The 17,511-nt window shown below is 39.8% G+C and overlaps 1 protein-coding gene across 2 annotated transcripts in view; it reads left to right on the forward strand.

The window, feature by feature from the left end:
- Nucleotides 1–17,511, forward strand: part of PHYKPL (5-phosphohydroxy-L-lysine phospho-lyase) — a 34,020-nt gene that overhangs the window by 8,130 nt on the left and 8,379 nt on the right. Inside the window, exon 9 of one of the 2 annotated variants that reach the window (XR_012037660.1) lies at nt 5,929–15,638. The exons of the other annotated variant lie outside the window; for it this stretch is intronic. The gene's annotated coding sequence lies outside the window, so the exon portion shown is untranslated. The remainder of the gene's footprint in view (nt 1–5,928; nt 15,639–17,511) is intronic. 2 annotated transcript variants of the gene reach the window in all.

Consider the following 17,511-nt stretch of genomic DNA (forward strand, 5'->3'; position numbering starts at 1 on the left):
ACAGTTGACATTCCAGTAGGAGCTTCAAGGAGGACGTGGCTCCCCGTCCTTGGGCTACAGGCTGGAGAGCTTTGCCTAAGTGAAGTGGGTCCTTGTGTCACACTGAGAGAACACGCAGTGGATATGGGGAGCGTGGTGGTCACCGGGGGCTTCCTCAGAGCTGAGGAGGCCAGACCGATCCTGCAGGCAGTGACGAGCCATGGAACAGTTTTCACTGGGGACAGATGAGATGTAAAATAAACATTAGATCTCTGGCAATCAGTGTGGAGAAAGAGCTGGAGGTGGGGAGACCCATCCAGGCAAGGGAGGAGGCCTAAATATGGGTGTGGGCCAGAGGGAAGGAATAGGAAGGGACAGTGTTGACGAAGGGAAGAAGAACCCAAGAAAGCCAGTTTGAGTTGGAGGCTGAAACAGGTCAAGATTGGGCAGGATGGTGGAGAGGAGGCAGAGAAGGTCGTTAAGGGCAAGGGCCAAGGACTCGGCACATCGTCACTAGATGCCCAGGGGACACCCAGACAGATGCCCTGGACAAGCTCCCCGTTGAGGGGAAGACAGACCCACAGACATCTGAGCCAAGAGAATGATGGAAGTGATGTGACCTCGGCCCTCGGAGAGCACAGGGACAGCATAGGGGACGCAGAGAGGGGCAGAGAAGAGGTGTGGGACAGACATTGGAGACATCATGTGGGAGGAAGAGCGGGAGGCAGTAGCCCTGGGGGCAGGAAGGAATGTGTCCTGTGGGTTGAAAGACAGACTACCCCATGGAGCACTATCTGGGGTTTTATCCTAACCTGAAGTGCTTGTAGTTAGATTATATAAACTGATTCTTTAAAGACTCATCCTCTGTCCCTCCACCATCGTCTCTTAACCAGATAACTGGTTACCTTTTTTTTTTTTTTTTAAGATTTTATTTATTTATTTGAGAGAGAGAGAACGCGAGATCACAAGGAGCGGGGAGGGGCATAGAGCAAAGCAGGCTCCCTGCTCAGCGTGGGACTCGATACCAGGACTCTGGGATCATGACCTGAGCCAAAGGCAGACGCTCAACTGACTGAGCCACCCAGGCACCCTAACCTGATTACATTACTCTGATTAATGTTGTAAGCATCAAGAAGCCATCATTCCAAATGGAAGTTAGGACCTGGACAGTGACCTGCATCTATCCATGTGGCTGTCCCCTGGTGCTGTTTCCTTGCCCCCACCCCTACCCTGGTAACCAGCACCAGGTTCATTGTTCATTCTGGTTGTTTTTAGCCTTAAAAAGAGTGTATCATGCTGTGCATTCTTTTAGGAGATTGGTCTTTTCCACCTAACATTATATCACCAGGAGTCCATGTTTTTTGTCACCAAAGTTTGCTCCATAATATCCCACATAGGAACATGCCGTGATTTGTCTATCCCTGTTGATGTGCTTTCGGGTTGTTCCCATGGTTTTCGCTGCTATAAACATTTTTAGAAGTTTCTATTTTGTAAGAGTTTTTCTTAGGAGGAGGCCTAAAAGTGGACTTGCTGGGTCATGGGGTCTCTGTCCACTCTGTACTTGAGACGATGACCTGTTTTCCAGAGTAGTTCAAAAGTTAACTATCAGTGGTGTATAAGATTCTGTGGGTCCACTTCCTCTCAAACACCTTTGAATTTTTGCCAGGCAAGTGGCATGTCAAATGGTACCCCCTCAAATCAGGAAATGGTCTTGATATACCATTCCCTGGTTTCAAATTATGTGAAACATCTCTGTATATGTTTCCTTTTCTTCTTTTAATCCAGTTAACATACAGCGTACTGTTAGTGTCAGGTGTACAATATAGCGAGGCAACACTTCCGTACCTCACCCGGTGCTCATCACAACAAGTGTGCTCGTTAATCCCCATCACCTGTTTACCCCATCCTCCACCCTCCTCCCCTCTGGTGACCATCAGTTTGTGCTCTAAAGAGTCTGTTTCTTGATTTCTCTCTCTTATTTGTTCCCTTTGCTTGTTCTTGTTTCTTAAATTCCACATGAATGAAATCATATGGTATTTGTCTTTCTCTGACTTATTTTCTTACCATAATACTGTAGTTCCATCCATGTTGCAAATGGCAAGATTTCGTTTTTATGGATGAATAATATTCCATTGTATATATAGAGAGATACTTCTTTATCTATTTATCATTCGATGGACACTTGGGCTGCTCCCATGTTGTGGCTATTGTAAATACTCCTGCTATAAACCTAGGGGTTCATGTATCCGTTTGAATTAGTGTTCTTATATCCTTTGGGCAAAAACCCAATGGTGTGATTGCTGGATCATAAGGTAGCTCTATTTTTAAGTTTTTGAGGAACCTCCATACTGTTTTCCACAGTGGCTGCACCAGTTTGCATTCCCACCAGCAGTGCACAGGAGTTCCTTTTTCTCCACATCCTCACTAACACCTGTTTCTTGTGTTGCTATTAGCCATTCTGGCAGGTGTGAGGTGATACCTCATGTAGTTTTGATTTGCATTTCCCTGGTGGTAAGTGATGATGAGCATCTGTTCATGTGTCTGTTGGCCATCTGGATGTCTTTTTTAGAGAAATGTCTGTTCATGTCTCCTGCCCATTTTTAAACTGGATCGTTTGTTTTTTGGGTGTTGAGTTTTATAAGTTCTATATATATTTTGGATATCTTCATATGTTTATTGGCCATGTGTTTCCTCTTCTGTGAAATGTTTTTTCTTTTGCCCATTTTTTGACTTGAGTTACTAGAGTTTTTCTTATTTGTGAGGCTTCTGTGTGCCTCTGTATGTGTGTGTATATTTGTGTGTGTGTACATATACATAGGCATACACACACACACACACACACACACATATATATATTATTAATACTAGCCCTTTGTCGGGGCACCTGGGTTGCTCAGTGGTTGAGCGTCTGCCTTGGGCTCAAGTCATGATCCCAGGTTCCAAGGATCCAGTCCTGCGTCGGGTTCCCCATGGAGAGCCTGCTTCTCTGCCTATGTCTCTGCCTCTCTCTCTCTCTGTCTCTCATAAATAAATAAATAAATAAATAAATAAATAAATAAATAAATAAATAAATAAATAAATAAATAAATAAATCAATCCATCCTTTAAAAAAAAATACTAGTCCTTTGTCAATTTTGTAGGTTGGATCCCTCAGTAATTTTAAAGGGATTCTAAGTCCAAAAGTAGGAGGACCTGGGCACCAGGAGGGCTCAGTCTGTTAAGCATCTGACTCTTGATCTGAGGTCAGGTCTTGATCCCAGGGTCATGAGTTCAAGCCTTGCATTGGGCTTCATGCTGGGAGAGGAGCCTACTTAAAAAAAAAAAAAAGTGGGATCCCTGGGTGGCACAGTGGTTTAGTGCCTGCCTTTGGCCCAGGGCGCGATCCTGGAGACCCAGGATCGAATCCCACGTCGGGCTCCTGGTGCATGGAGCCTGCTTCTCCCTCTGCCTATGTCTCTGCCTCTCTCTCTCTCTCTCTCTCTCTGTGTGTGACTATCATAAATAAATAAAAATTAAAAAAAATTAAAATTAAAAAAAAGTGTAAAGACCACAGTATTATTCAATTCTAGGTTTTTCAAATCTTTTTATTATTATTTTTTTTAATCTTTTTATTATTAACATACAACTAATGACACTGAGGTCAAAAGTCATGTCTTATGTGATACTTTGTAAAATATGTTGAGGTGATTTGTTACTTGATTATTCTACATTTTCTTAAGAAAAAAATGTTTGCAGAACTCTGTAAATGTCTCTTAGGTCACACTTGTTAACTGTATTGTTTGAATCTTCTGTATTCTTGCTGGATGTTTTCTCTACGTAACATATCAATAATTGTGTAGAAATCTCAGTATTTAAAAACATCAATTTTTCCTTGTATTACAGTTAAGTTTTTGCTTTATTTAAGCTTTAAATATATTTAAGTATATTTTTTATTTCTATATGTTCATTGGGAATTGAATTTTTTTTTCTAATTTTATTTTTAAATAATATCTACACCCAGTGTGGGGCTCAATCACTACCCTGAGATCAAGACTCGCATGCTCTGCCTACTGAGCCAGCCAGGCAACCCAGGGAATTGCATCTTTTTTTTTTTTTTTTCTTTTTTAAGATTTTATTTATTTCTTTGAGAGAGAACATAAGGAGAGGGACAAGCAGACTCCCTGCTGAGCTGGGAGCCTAACACAGGCCTCGATCCCAGGACCCTGAGATCATGAACTGAGCCAAAGCCAGACATTTGACTGAGCCACCCAGGCATCCCTTGAACCTTTTAAAATTTGAGGTATAACTAACATATTAGTTTCAGGTGTACAGCATAATGATTCAATATTTGTTTCAAAATGATCACCAAAATAAGTCTAGTTAGCATCCATCACCACACAGTTACAGAGATTTTTTTCTTGTCATGAGAACTATTTTTTTGTCATGAGAACTTCTAAGATCTATTCTCTTAGCAACTTTCAAAAATAAACAGTAGAGCATTATTAACTATAGTCACCATTCTGTACATTATACCCCTAAAACTTATTTATTTTTAAAGATTTTATTTATTCTTGAGAGACACACAGAGGCAGAGACACAGGCAGAGGGAGAAGCAGGATCCGTGCAGGGAGCCCAATGTGGGACTTGATCCTGGAACTCCAGGATCACGCCCTGAGCCAAAGGCAGACGTTCAACTGCTGAGCCTCACCCAGGCATCCCAAACTTATTTTGTAACTGGAAGTTTGTACCTTCTGATCATCTTCACTCATTTTGCCCGTCCCCCAACACTGCCATCTCTGGCAACTACCAATATGTTCTCTGTATCTACGAGTTCCATCTTGAGTTTGTTTGTTTGTTTTTTATTTTACTTAATTTTATTTACTTGAGAGAGAGAGCATGTGAGCAGGGGCAAGAGGGGAGAGGGAGAAGCAGAAGCAGAGTCCCTATTAGGGAGCCTAATATGAGGCTCTATCCCAGGACCCCCAGATCATGACCTGAGCCGAAGGCAGACACTTAACCCACGGAGCTACCCAGGTGCCCTGCTTTTTGCTTTTTGTTTTGATTCCACAAATATGTGAGCTACGGTATTTGTCTTTCTCTGTTGGACTCGTTTAACTTAGCATTATGTCCTCAAGGTACAGGACATGCTGTCACAAATGGCAAGATTTCTTTCTTTTTTTTTTTTTTTTTTTTAATTTTTATTTATTTATGATAGTCACAGAGAGAGAGAGGCAGAGACACAGGCAGAGGGAGAAGCAGGCTCCACGCACCGGGAGCCCGATGTGGGATTCGATCCCGGGTCTCCAGGATCGCGCCCCGGGCCAAAGGCAGGCGCCAAACCGCTGCGCCACCCAGGGATCCCGATTTCTTTCTTTTTTATGGTTAATGTTCCATTATGCATATATACCACATTTCCTGTATCCACTCAACCACATGTATACACTTAGGTTACTTCTATGCCTTGGCTATTGAAAACAGTGCTGCAGTAAACACGAGGGTGCAGATATTTCTTGGAAATAGTGTTTTTATCTCCTTCTGATAAATACCCAGAAATGGGATTCCTGAATCATGTGGCAGTTCTCTATTTTTAATTTTTTTAAGATTTTATTTATTTATTCATGAGAGAGAGAGACAGAGACCTAGGCAGAGGGAGAAGCAGGCTCCCTGTGGGGAGCCCGATGTGGGACTCGATCCCAGGACCCCGGGATCATGCCCTGAGCCAAAGGCAGACGCTTAGCTACTGAGCCATCTAGGCATCCCTATTTTTAATTTTTTGAGGAACTGCTATGCTGTTTTCCATAGTGGCCGCCCCAATTTACATTCCCACTAACAGAATACAAGGGTTTCCTTTTCTCCACATCTTACCAGCACTTGCTATTTCTTGTCTTTTTGGTAATAGCCATTCTGACAGGTTATGAGGTGGTATCTCATTGTGGTGTTTTTGTTTTTTGTTTTTTTTTTTTATGATAGTCACATAGAGGAGAGAGAGACAGAGACATAGGCAGAGCGAGAAGCAGGCTCCATGCACCAGGAGCCCGACGTGGGACTCGATCCTGGGTCTCCAGGATCGCGCCCTGGGCCAAAGGCAGGCGCCAAACCGCTGCGCCACCCAGGGATCCCTCATTGTGGTTTTGATGATAAATGACATTGGACACCTTTTCACATACTGTTGGCCATCTGTATGTCTTCGTAGGAAAATATCTATTCAGATGTTCTGCCCATATTAATCGTATTGTTTTTTTTGCTCTTGAATGATTTCTTACATACAACTCCTTATTAATTCAGCTCCTTTCTTTCTATCAATAAAGCTCCATTCTTACATAGAACTCCTTATCATTACAATCCTTACATACAGCTCTTTTTCAAATACACGATTACAAATATTATCTCCAGTTAGGTCAATTGTCTTTTCATTTTACTGATGGTTTCCTCTGCTGTGCAGAAGCTTTTTGGTTTAGTGTTGCCCAAATTCTTTGTTTCTGCTTTTGTTGCCTTTGCTTTTGATGTTAAATCCTAAAAATTGTGAAGAGTGATGTCAAGGAACTTACTGCGTATGTTTTCTTCTAGAAGTTTAGAGGTTTCAGGTTTTCAGATTTTTAATCCATTTCAGTTCATTTGTATGTATGGTGTAAAATAGTAGTCTTGTTTTCCAGGAATTGAATCTTTATCATGAGAAGTATCTTTTCCATTCCAAATAATGATTCTGCCTACTAAATTGTATTTTATCTGATACTAAAAAGCTATTCTAGCTTTCGATTAGCTTTAGGTGTGTTTCTTTTAACAAGCAAATATCTAGAATTGGGGGCGGTTTAGTCTAAATCCACTAATATTTGACTTCAAAGTGATTAGACAATTTAAATTTAATGCAACTAGGGCAGCCCGGGTGGCTCAGCAGTTTAGCACCGCCTTCAGCCCAGGGCATGATCCTAGAGACCTAGGATCAAGTCCCGCGTCAGGCTCCCTGCATGGAGCCTGCTTCTCCCTCTGCCTGTGTCTCTGCCTCTCTCTCTGTGTCTCATAAATAAATAAAAATTTTTATTAAAAATAAATTTAATGCAACTATTGATATATTTAGACCTGTTGCTAACATCTTCATTTATAATTTTACTTTATCATACTTTTTTTTAGTATCTGTATTAAAAGTATTTCATCCCAAATTATTTTCAGTACAAGCCTTTATATTCCAAACCTACCTTCTGAAATCCTGAGTGAATATTTCTATCAGGCCCTTATATTTAAATATTTTAGCTAAATATAAAATCTAGGTCCTATTTTCCTCCAGCATGTTAAAAGTATATTCCATTGTTACCCTGAATGCAATATTGAGGGGCAGAAATCACTCATTCTTTTTCAGTTGACATAATTTACATACCCAAAGAATTCACCTTTTTATTTTTTTTTAAGATTTTATTTATTTATTCATGAGAGAGAGAAAGAGAGGCAGAGACACAGGCAGAGGGAGAAGCAGGATCCATGCAGGGAGCCCAACGTGGACTCGATCCAGGGCCTCCAGGATCAGGCCCTGGGCCAAAGGCAGGGGTTAAATCACTGAGGGCCCCCCCGCCCCGGGGCTGCCCAAATTCACTCTTTTATTTTTTTTTTAAGATTTTATTTATTTATTCATGAGAGACACACAGAGAGAGAGAGAGAGAAGCAGAGACACAGGCAGAGGGAGAAGCAGGCTCCATGCAGGGAGCCCGATGTGGGACTTGATCCCTGGTCTCCAGGATCACACCCTGGGCTGAAGGCAGCGCTAAACCACTGAGCCACCTGAGCTGCCCAAATTCACTCTTTTAAATAAGAATTTAGGGGCACCTGGCCGGCTCAGTCAGAAGAATGTGCAACTCTTGATCTCAGGGTTGTAAGGTTGAGTACCACATTGTGTGTAGAGATTACTTCAATAAATAAATAAACTTTAACTACAAATTCAGTAGGTTCAAATTCAAGTATAAACCGGTGGGTTTTAGTATACTCACCGTGTTGTGCAACCATCATTTTATTGTCTTAATTCTGGAACATTTTCATCACCCAAAATGCAGCCCTATACGCATTAGCAGTCACTCACTCCCCATTGCCTTCTCTAAGTCCTAGCAGTCACTACCTCCTTTCTGCCTCGATGGATTTGCCTATTTTTGACATTTCATAATGAATCACAAAACCATGTGACCTTTTGTGTCTGACTCCTGTCATACTTTAAAGGTTCATCGGTGGTTAATTCTTTCTTAGGAATGAAAATAATTCCATTGTAGGACACCTGGGTGGCTCAGCGGTTGAGCATCTATCTGCCTTGGGCTCAGGTCATTATCCCCGGATCCTGGGAACGAGTCCCACATTGGCTCCCTGTGGGAAGTCTGCTTCTGCCTCTGCCTATATCTCTGTGTCTCTTATTAATAAATGGATAAAAATCTTTTAAAAAAAAAAGAAAAGAGTTTCATTGTAGGAATATTGCAGATTTCATTTATCCATTCTTCAGTTAATGACCACTTGGGTTATTTCCCTTTTTTGGCTCTTATGAATAATGCTGCACTGAACATTTGTGTACATGTATTTGTTTGGATGTATATTTTCAGAAAAGTTCTCCTGAGTATGTACCTGTAAGGGAAATTTCTGGATCATATGGCAACCCTAGGTTTAACTTTTTGAGGAATGGCGGGACTTTTTCAAACTAACTCTACCACTTTACATGCCCACCAAAAATGTATGAGGGTTCCAATTCCTCCATACCCTCCCCAGCGTTTGTGATTTTCCATCTTTTATTATTGCCATCCCAGTGAGTGTGAAATAGTTTTTCATGATGATTTGCATTTCCCTCCTGGCTAGTCATGTTGAGGTTCTTTTTATGTGGTTATTAACAAAGTCATATATTCTTTGGAAAATGTGTACTCATGTCCTTTGCCCAGTTTTTTAATTGGGTTACTTGTCTTTTTTTGCTGAGTTATAAGAATTCTTTATATATCCTAGGTACTAATCCTTATCAGATAGAAACTTTGGCAATATTTTCTCCCGTTTCTGAGTTGTCTTTTCACTTTCTTGGTAGTCTCCTCTGAAGCACAAAGGTTTTTAATTTTTAGGGAGCCTAGGATGCCTGAGTAGCTCAGCAATTGAGCGTCTCTGCCTTTGGCGCAGGGCATGATCCCTGGGTCCTGGCACCGAGTCCCACATTGGGCTCCCTGTAGGGAGTCTGCTTATCCCTCTGTCTATGTCTCTGCCTTTCTTTCTCTGTCATGAATAAATAAGTAAAATCTTAAAAAAAAAAAAAAAAATTTGTGAGGGAGTCTATTTTTTTCTTTGCTTACCAGTGCTTTGGAGTCATAGCTAACAAACCACTGCCTAATCCAAGGTCATGAAGATTTCCACCTTGCTTTCTTTTAAGAATTTTATGATTTTAGCTCTTAAACTTAAGTCTTTGGTTTATTTTGAGGTAATATTTTGCATATGGTATGAGGTAGGGGGGTAACTTGACTCTCTTGTATGTGGATATTCAGTTGTCCCAACACCATTTGCTGAAAAGACTATTTTTATCCCATTGGATGGTCTTGACACCCTTGTCAAAGTTGACCAGCAACAAAAGCTAAAATAAGCAAATAGGATTACATCAAATTAAAAGGCTTTTGTAACAGAAAGAAAATATCAACAAAACACAAAGGCAATGTACTGAATGGGAAAAAGTACTTACAAATTATACATCCAGTAAGGGGTTAATATCCAAAATATGTAAAGAACTTACACAACTTGAGATGCATGGCTCAGTCAGTTAAGCGTCTGCCTTCGGTTCAGGTCATGATCTCAGGGTCCTGGCATCAAAGCCTGCATCGGGCTCCCTGCTCATTGGGGAGTCTGCTTCTGCCTCTCCACCACCCCCCCACACAACACACTCATGCTCACTCTTTCAAATAAAGAAATAAAATATTTTTAAAAGAAGAACTTACACAACTTAATATATTAAAAAAAAAAAAACAGCTGAAAAAGGGACAGAAGACTTGAATAGACATTTTTCCAAAGAAGACATATGGATGGCCAACAAACACATGAAAAGATACCATCACTCATCATCAGTGAAATGCAGATCAAAACCACAATGAGAGGGATCCCTGGGTGGCGCAGCGGTTTGGCACATGCCTTTGGCCCAGGGCGCGATCCTGGTGACTCGGGATCGAGTCCCACATCGGGCTCCCGGTGCATGGAGCCTGCTTCTCCCTCTGCCTGTGTCTCTGCCTCTCTCTCTCTCTGTGACTATCATAAATGAATAAAAATTTAAAAAAAAAAATCCACCATGATCCATTTAAAAAAAAAAAAAACACAATGAGAAATCTCTTCATACCTACCAGAATGGCTGTTATCAGAAAGACAAAAAAAATAACAGGTTGGTGAGGATGTGTAGGAAAGGGACCTCTCATGCACTGTTCATGGGAATGTATATTGGTGCAGCCACTATGTAAAGTAGTGCAGAGGTTTTCCTGGAAAAAATTAAAATAGAACTACCATATGACCCAGCAGTTCCACTTCTAGGAATCTATCTGAAGAAAAAACCAATCCAAAAAGACCTATACACCATTGTGTTCATAGCTGCATTATTTATAAGAGCCAAGATAAAGAGCCCATCTACTGATGAACAGATAAAGATGTCTCTATCTCCTCTCTCTCTCTTTCTCATACACACACACACACACACACACAGGAATATTATTCAGCCATAAAAAAGAAAATGAAATCTTGCCATTTGTAGCAACATAGATGGAGAGCATAATGCTAAGTGAAATAAGCCAGTCAGAGACAAATACCATTTGATTTCACTTTAGTTTGGAATCTAAAAAACAATTGATACTGAGTTTTGAGTTTTTATATATTTCGGATGTTAACTCCTTAGGAGATATATTATTTGCATATCTTCTCCCATTCGGTAGGTTGCCTATTCATTTCATTGATGACTTCCCTTCACTGTGCAAAGTTTTTCAATTTGATGTAATCCCATATGTTTATTTTTGTTTCTGTTGTGATTGTCCAGATCCAAAAAGGTATTGCTAAAACAAATGCCCACGAGTTTACTGTCCATTTTCTTCTAGGACTTTTATGGTTTTAGGTCTTCTGTTTAAGTCTTTAATCCATTTTGAGCTTCTTTTTATGTATGATGTAAAAAAAGTCATCCAGTTTTCCTAACATTATTTATTATTTATTGAAGGGTTTGTCTTTTCTTCATTGTATATTCTTGCCTCCTTTGTTGTAGATTAATTGGCCATATAGGTGTGGGTTTTTTTTTGATCCATTCATCTACATGTTTAGTTTTGTGTTGTGCCAGTGCCATACAGTTCTGATTGCTATAATTTGTAGTATAGTTTGAAATCTGGGACCATGATACATCCAGCTTTGTTCTTTCTGAAGGTTGCATTGGCTATTCAAAGTCTTTTGTGGTTCCATACAAACTTTAGGATATTTGTTCTAGTTCTATAAAAAATGTCATTGGGTATTCTGATAGGGATTGCATTGAATCTGTAGATTGCTTTTGGTAGTATGGACATTTTAATATTAATTCTTCCAATCCATGAGCACACTACATCCTACCATTTATTTTTGTACTCTTTAATTTCTTTCATCAGTGTCTTAGAGTTTTCAGAGTACAGGTGTTTTATCTCCTCAGTTAAACTGATTCCTAGTTAGTTTATTCCTTTTGATACAGTTGTAAATGGGATCGTTTTCTCAATTTCTGCAATAGTTTGTTACTAGTAGATAGAAACACAAAAGGGGCACCTGGGTGGTGCAGTCAGATGAACACTCAACTCTTGGATTTGGCTAGACTTGTGATCTCAGGGTCATGGGATCGAGCCCCACGTCAGGCTCTGGGCTCAGCACAGAGTCTGCTTAAGAGTCTTTCTGCCCCTCCCCACTGCTCTTTCACTCTCTAAAATAAGTCTTAAAAAAAAAAAAAAAAAAAGAAACAACAGATTTCTGTATATTTTATATCATGCAACTTTACTGAATTCCTTTATACTAATAGTTTCTAGGTGCAGGCTTTACAGTTTCCTATATTGTAATAGCTCATCTGTGACTAGTGGCAGTTTTACTTCTTCCTTTCCAATTTGGATGCCTTTTATTTCCTATTCTTGCTTGATTGCTGTGGCTAGGACTTGCAGTACTGTTCAATAAAACTGGCAAGAATGAGAAAAAAAAAAACTGGCAAGAATGGACATGCTTGTCTTGTTCCTGATCTTAAGATGGGGGGAATAAAGCTTTCAGCTTTTTCCTATTAAGTATGTTAGCTGTGAGTTTATCAATGGCCTTTATTACGTTGAGGTATGTTCTGTCTATACCCACCTTTTTTAGAGTTTTTATCATGAATGGATGTTGAATTTTTTCAAATATTTTTTCATCTATTGAGCTGATTGGATTATTTTTATCCTTTGTTGATGTGGTGTATCAGATATGATTGGCAGATATTGAACCATCCTTGCATCCTGGTGATGAATCCTATTTGATCATGGTGTATGATCATTTTAATATATTAGCTGAATTTAATTTACTCATATTTTCATTGAGGATTTTTGCATCTATGTTCATCAGAGATATTGGCTTGTAATTTTCTTTTTTTTTTAAATATCTTTGATTTAGGTATGGTAATGCTGGCCTCATAAATATAAGTTTGGAAGCATTCCTTCCCTTTCAGCTTTTTGGAATATATTGATATTTTGGGAAGGATGGGTATTAACTCTTTAAATGTTTGGTAGACCTCACTTGTGAAGCTGTCTGGTCTTGCACTTTTGGTTTTGGGGAGTTTTTGGACTGCTGATTGAATTTACTAGTAATAATCTCTTCAGGTTTTATTTCTTCCTGTTGTAGTCTTGGAAGAGTGTATGTTTCTTCTTCTTCTTCTTCTTCTTCTTCTTCTTCTTCTTCTTCTTCTTCTTCTTCTTCTTCTTCTTCTTATTTTATTTTATTTTATTTTATTATTATTTTTATTTTTTAGATTTTACTTATCTGAGAGGAGAAAACAAGTAAGAGAGCATGAGTAGGGGGCAGGGGGCAGAAGAGAAGCAGTCTCCCCACTGAGCAGGGAGCCCAACATGGGACACAATCCCAAGACCCCAAAATCATGACCCAAGCTGAAGGAAGTTGCTCAACCTACTGAGCCACCCAGGCGCCCCAGATTGTGTTTCTAGGAATGTATCCATTTCTTCTAGGTTGTCCAATTAATTTATCCTTTGTATTTCTGTGGTATTGGTTGTAACTTCTTTCTTGCTTTTCTTTTTTTTTTAAGATTTTATTTATTTGACACAAGTAGCGCACAAGCAGGGAGAGTGCCAGGCAGTGGAAGAGGAAGAAGCTGAGCAGGGAGCTTCAATCCCAGAACCCTGGGATCATGACCTGAGCTGAAGGCAGACCCTCCATTGACTGAACTACCCAGGCACCCTACTTCTCTTTCACTTCTAATTTTATTTGATCCTTTCTCTCTCTCTCTCTCTCTCTCTCCCTCTCTCTCTCTTTTTTTACAAGTCTGGCTAAAGATTTTTCAATTTTGTTTATTTTTTAAAGAACCAGCTCAGGATGCCTGGGTGGCTCAGCGGTTGGGCATCTGCCTTTGACTCAGGGTGTGGTCCCGGGATCCGGGATCAAGTCCCGCATCAAGCTCCTTGCATGGAGCCTGCTTCTCCCTCTGCCTGTGTCTCTGCCTCTCTCTCTGTGTGTGTTTCTCATGAATGAATGAATGAATGAATGAATAAATAAAATAAATCTTTAAAAAATATATCCTTCTTTCTCTCTTATTATACTTTTTGTTTCAAAGTCTATTTTGGGGGCACCTGGGTGGCTCAGTGGCTGAGCATCTACCTTTGGCTCAGGTTGTGATCCCATTATCCTGGGGTCGAGTCCCACATCAGGCTCCCTTGCAGGGAGCCTGCTTCTCTCTCTGCCTGTATCTCTGCCTCTTTCATGTCTTTCATGAATAAATAAATAAAACCTTAAAAAACAAAATAGAGTCTGTTTTGTTTGGGACCCCTGGGTGGCTCAGTCAGTTAAGCATCTGCCTTTGGCTCAGGTGATGATCTCAGGGTCATGGGATTGAGTCCTTCATCAGTCTGCCTGCTCAGTGGGGAGTCTGCTTATCGCTCTGCCCCTTCCCCTGCTCATGCTCACATGCTCTCTCTCTCAAATAAATAAAATCTTTTTAAAAAAATAGTCTATTTGTCTGACAGAAGTATTGCTACCCTCCCTTTTCTTTTCAATTCTGTTTGCATGGAATATCTTCTGCCATCTCTTTACTTTCAGTTTGTATGTGTCTTTTAATGCTGAAGTGAGTCTCTTGTAAGCAGCATATAGATGGGTACTGAGTTTTTTTTTTATCTATTCAACCACCCTGTGTCTTGATTGGATCATTTAGTCCATTTACATTTATACTGATTATTAATAGGTAAGTACTTACATTTTGTTCGCTGTTTTCTGGTTGTTTTTCCAGTTCTCTATTCCTTTTTCTCTTATTCTCATCCCTTGTGATTTGATGACTTTCTTCAGTGTTATGTTTAAATTCCTTTATTTTTGGTGTACTAATACAGGTTTTTGGTTTGTGGTTACCCTGAGGCTCCTATACAACAACCTGTGTATAAGGGCACCTGGGTGGCTCGTGGTTGAGCATCTGCCTTCAACTCAGGTTGTGATCCCAGGGTCCTGGGATCAAGTCCCACATCAAGTTCCCTGCAGGGAGCCTGCTCCTCCCTCTGCTCTGCCTGTGTTTCTACATCTCTCTGGCATCTGTCTGTTTTGTGTATCCATTAATTGTTGCAGATAAAGATTTTAGTACTTTTGTCTTTAACCCTCATTAATTATTTTTTCCTCATTAATTTTATAAATGGTTGATCCACTACCTTTTCTATGTTTGCCTTTTCCAATGAGATTTTTTTTTTCTTTCATGTAGTTCCTTATTTCTAGTTACTGGCTTGTGATTTTTTTTCTTTCTTTTTTCTATATTTCTATTTATTTCCACTTCAATCTTTAAGATTCCTTTCCTTCTGCTTGCTTTTGGTTTTGATTGCTCTTTTTTGTAGTTTCTTAAAGTGGAAAGTTAGACTATTCATTTGAAATCTTTCATCTTTCTTAACATACATGTTTATAGACATAAATTTTCATATTCATACTACTTTCACTGCATCTCATAAGTTTTAGTATGCCTTTTTCATTTTCATTCATCTATATATTTTCATCTCCTTGTGACCTCTTTGACCCATCGGTGCACTTGGGAAAAGTGTTTATTCTTTTTTTCAAGTGCTCTGTGTTAGGTGTAAATTGGTTTCTAGTGTCATTCAATTCTGTTTCCTTGTTGATCTTCTGTTCAGTCATATCAGTTACTGAAAATGAGAGAATGAACTCTCCATTTGTCACTGAATTGTACATCTCTGCTTTCAGTTCTGTCAGTTTTTGCTTTATGTATTTTGGGGCTCAGTTTTTACGTACACATGTGTTTGTAATGATTATATATCCTTGTGACTGACTCTTGGCATTATGTTTCTCTGTGTTGCTAATACTAATTTTAAGCTGCAAGTCTTTTTTTAAAATTTTTTTTTATTTTTATTTATTTATGATAGTCACAGAGAGAGAGAGAGACAGAGACACAGGCAGAGGGAGAAGCAGGCTCCACGCACCGGAAGCCCAACGTGGGATTCGATCCCGGGTCTCCAGGATCACGCCCTGGGCCAAAGGCAGGTGCCAAACCGCTGCGCCACCCAGGGATCCCTTAAGCTGCAAGTCTTATGTCTGATATTAGCACAGCTACTCCAAGTCTTCTGGTTACTGTTTGCATGGTTTATCTTCTCCACCCTTTTGCTTTCAACCTCTGTGTCTTTACCAGTGTTCTTTATTTCTTCATGTGGATTTGAGTTATTTGATGCCTTTTCATCTCAGCCTGAGGACATACCACAAGTATTTTTTGTAAAGTATGTTAGTGACACATTTTTTCAGTTTATATTTATCTGGAATTGTTTTAGTTTCCTGTTTATTTTTTTATTTTTTTTAAAAGATTTTATTCATGAGAGACAGAGAGAGGCAGAGACATAGGCATAGGGAGAAGCAGGCTCCATGCAGGAAGCCCAATGCAGGACTCAATCCCAGAACTCTGGGATCATGCCCTGAGCCAAAGGCAAACAACCACCAAGCCACCCAGACTTCCCAGGTTCCTGTTTATTTTTAAAGGATTCTTTTATATAGAATTTTTGACTGGCAGTCTTTTTCTTTCATTACTTTAAATATCTCATCCCACTGCCTCTGGCCTTTATCGTTTTGGATGAGGAATCAGCTATTAATCTTGTTGAGGATCTCTTGCACAAGTCACTTCTCATGCTGATTTCAGTATTTTTTATTGAGATATAATTGGCATACAGCATTCTATTTCATACAACATGATGATTCAATTATTTGTTGTGAAATGAGCACAAGTCTAGTTGACATCCATCATCATATGTACGTATAATTTTTTTCATCTGAGAACTTTGAAATCTGTCTTAGCAACTTTCAGATATATAATACTATAGTCACCATGCTGTACATTACCTCCCCATGAACTACTTATTTTATAACTGGAAACTTGTTATCTTTCGACCACCTTCACCCATTTCTCCCACCCTCTGTCTTTGTGTCTCTCCTCCTCTCCTGGGGACTCCTGTTTGCAAATGGTTTCCTTCATGGTGTTCCACAGGTTGCTGAAGCTCTGTTCATTTTTTAATTTTTTCTTTCTGGTTATCAGACCAGTCTCGATTGACATTATCTTCAGATTTGCTGATTTCCTTCATCTGTTTGCTCAAATCTGTTGTTGAGCCTCTCTGGTGAATTTTTCGTTATAGTTACTGTGCTTTTCAACTCCAGAATTTCTATTTAGTTCTTTCTTTAATGATATTCTGTATTTGGTGATACGTCATCTTCATGCATTGCTTTTTAGTTCTTTTTAGTTCTTGCAATATGGTTTCCTTTAGTTTGAATATATGCATACCATCTGATTTAATGTCTTTGTCTAATAAGGCTGCCGTCTTGGCTTCCTCAAGGACAGTTTCTACTGATTGTTCCTCACCCCACATAGACTTGCTTCTTGCACGTTTCATAATTTTTTTTTTTTATGATAGTCACACAGAGAGAGAGAGAGAGAGAGGCAGAGACATAGGCAGAGGGAGAAGCAGACTCCATGCACCGGGAGCCCAATGTGGGATTCGATCCCGGGCTCCAGGATCGTGCCCTGGGCCAAAGGCAGGCGTTAAACCGCTGCGCCACCCAGGGATCCCCGTTTCATAATTTTCTGTTGAAACCTGGACATTTTAAATAATCTGTCAACCTTGGAAATCATATTCCCTCCTTATGGTTTGGTGGTGTTTTTTATTACTACCTGTATAGTGCCATTTCTGAACTAGTTCTGTATGTAGCCTTTGCTTGGCTGGCTTAATGATCATCTAATGATTGGACAAATACCTCCTTAAAAATCTGTGCCTCAGCCTTTGACAAGTAGTTCCGTGTGTTAGTTCAATACTCAGCCAAGCAGCTTACTACTCTGCCTCAGCCTTGACTTCCTCCTCCTGCAGAGCCTCAAGG

Source organism: Canis lupus, chromosome 10, assembly GCF_048164855.1.
Source record: "Canis lupus baileyi chromosome 10, mCanLup2.hap1, whole genome shotgun sequence".
Classification (NCBI taxonomy): domain Eukaryota; kingdom Metazoa; phylum Chordata; class Mammalia; order Carnivora; family Canidae; genus Canis; species Canis lupus.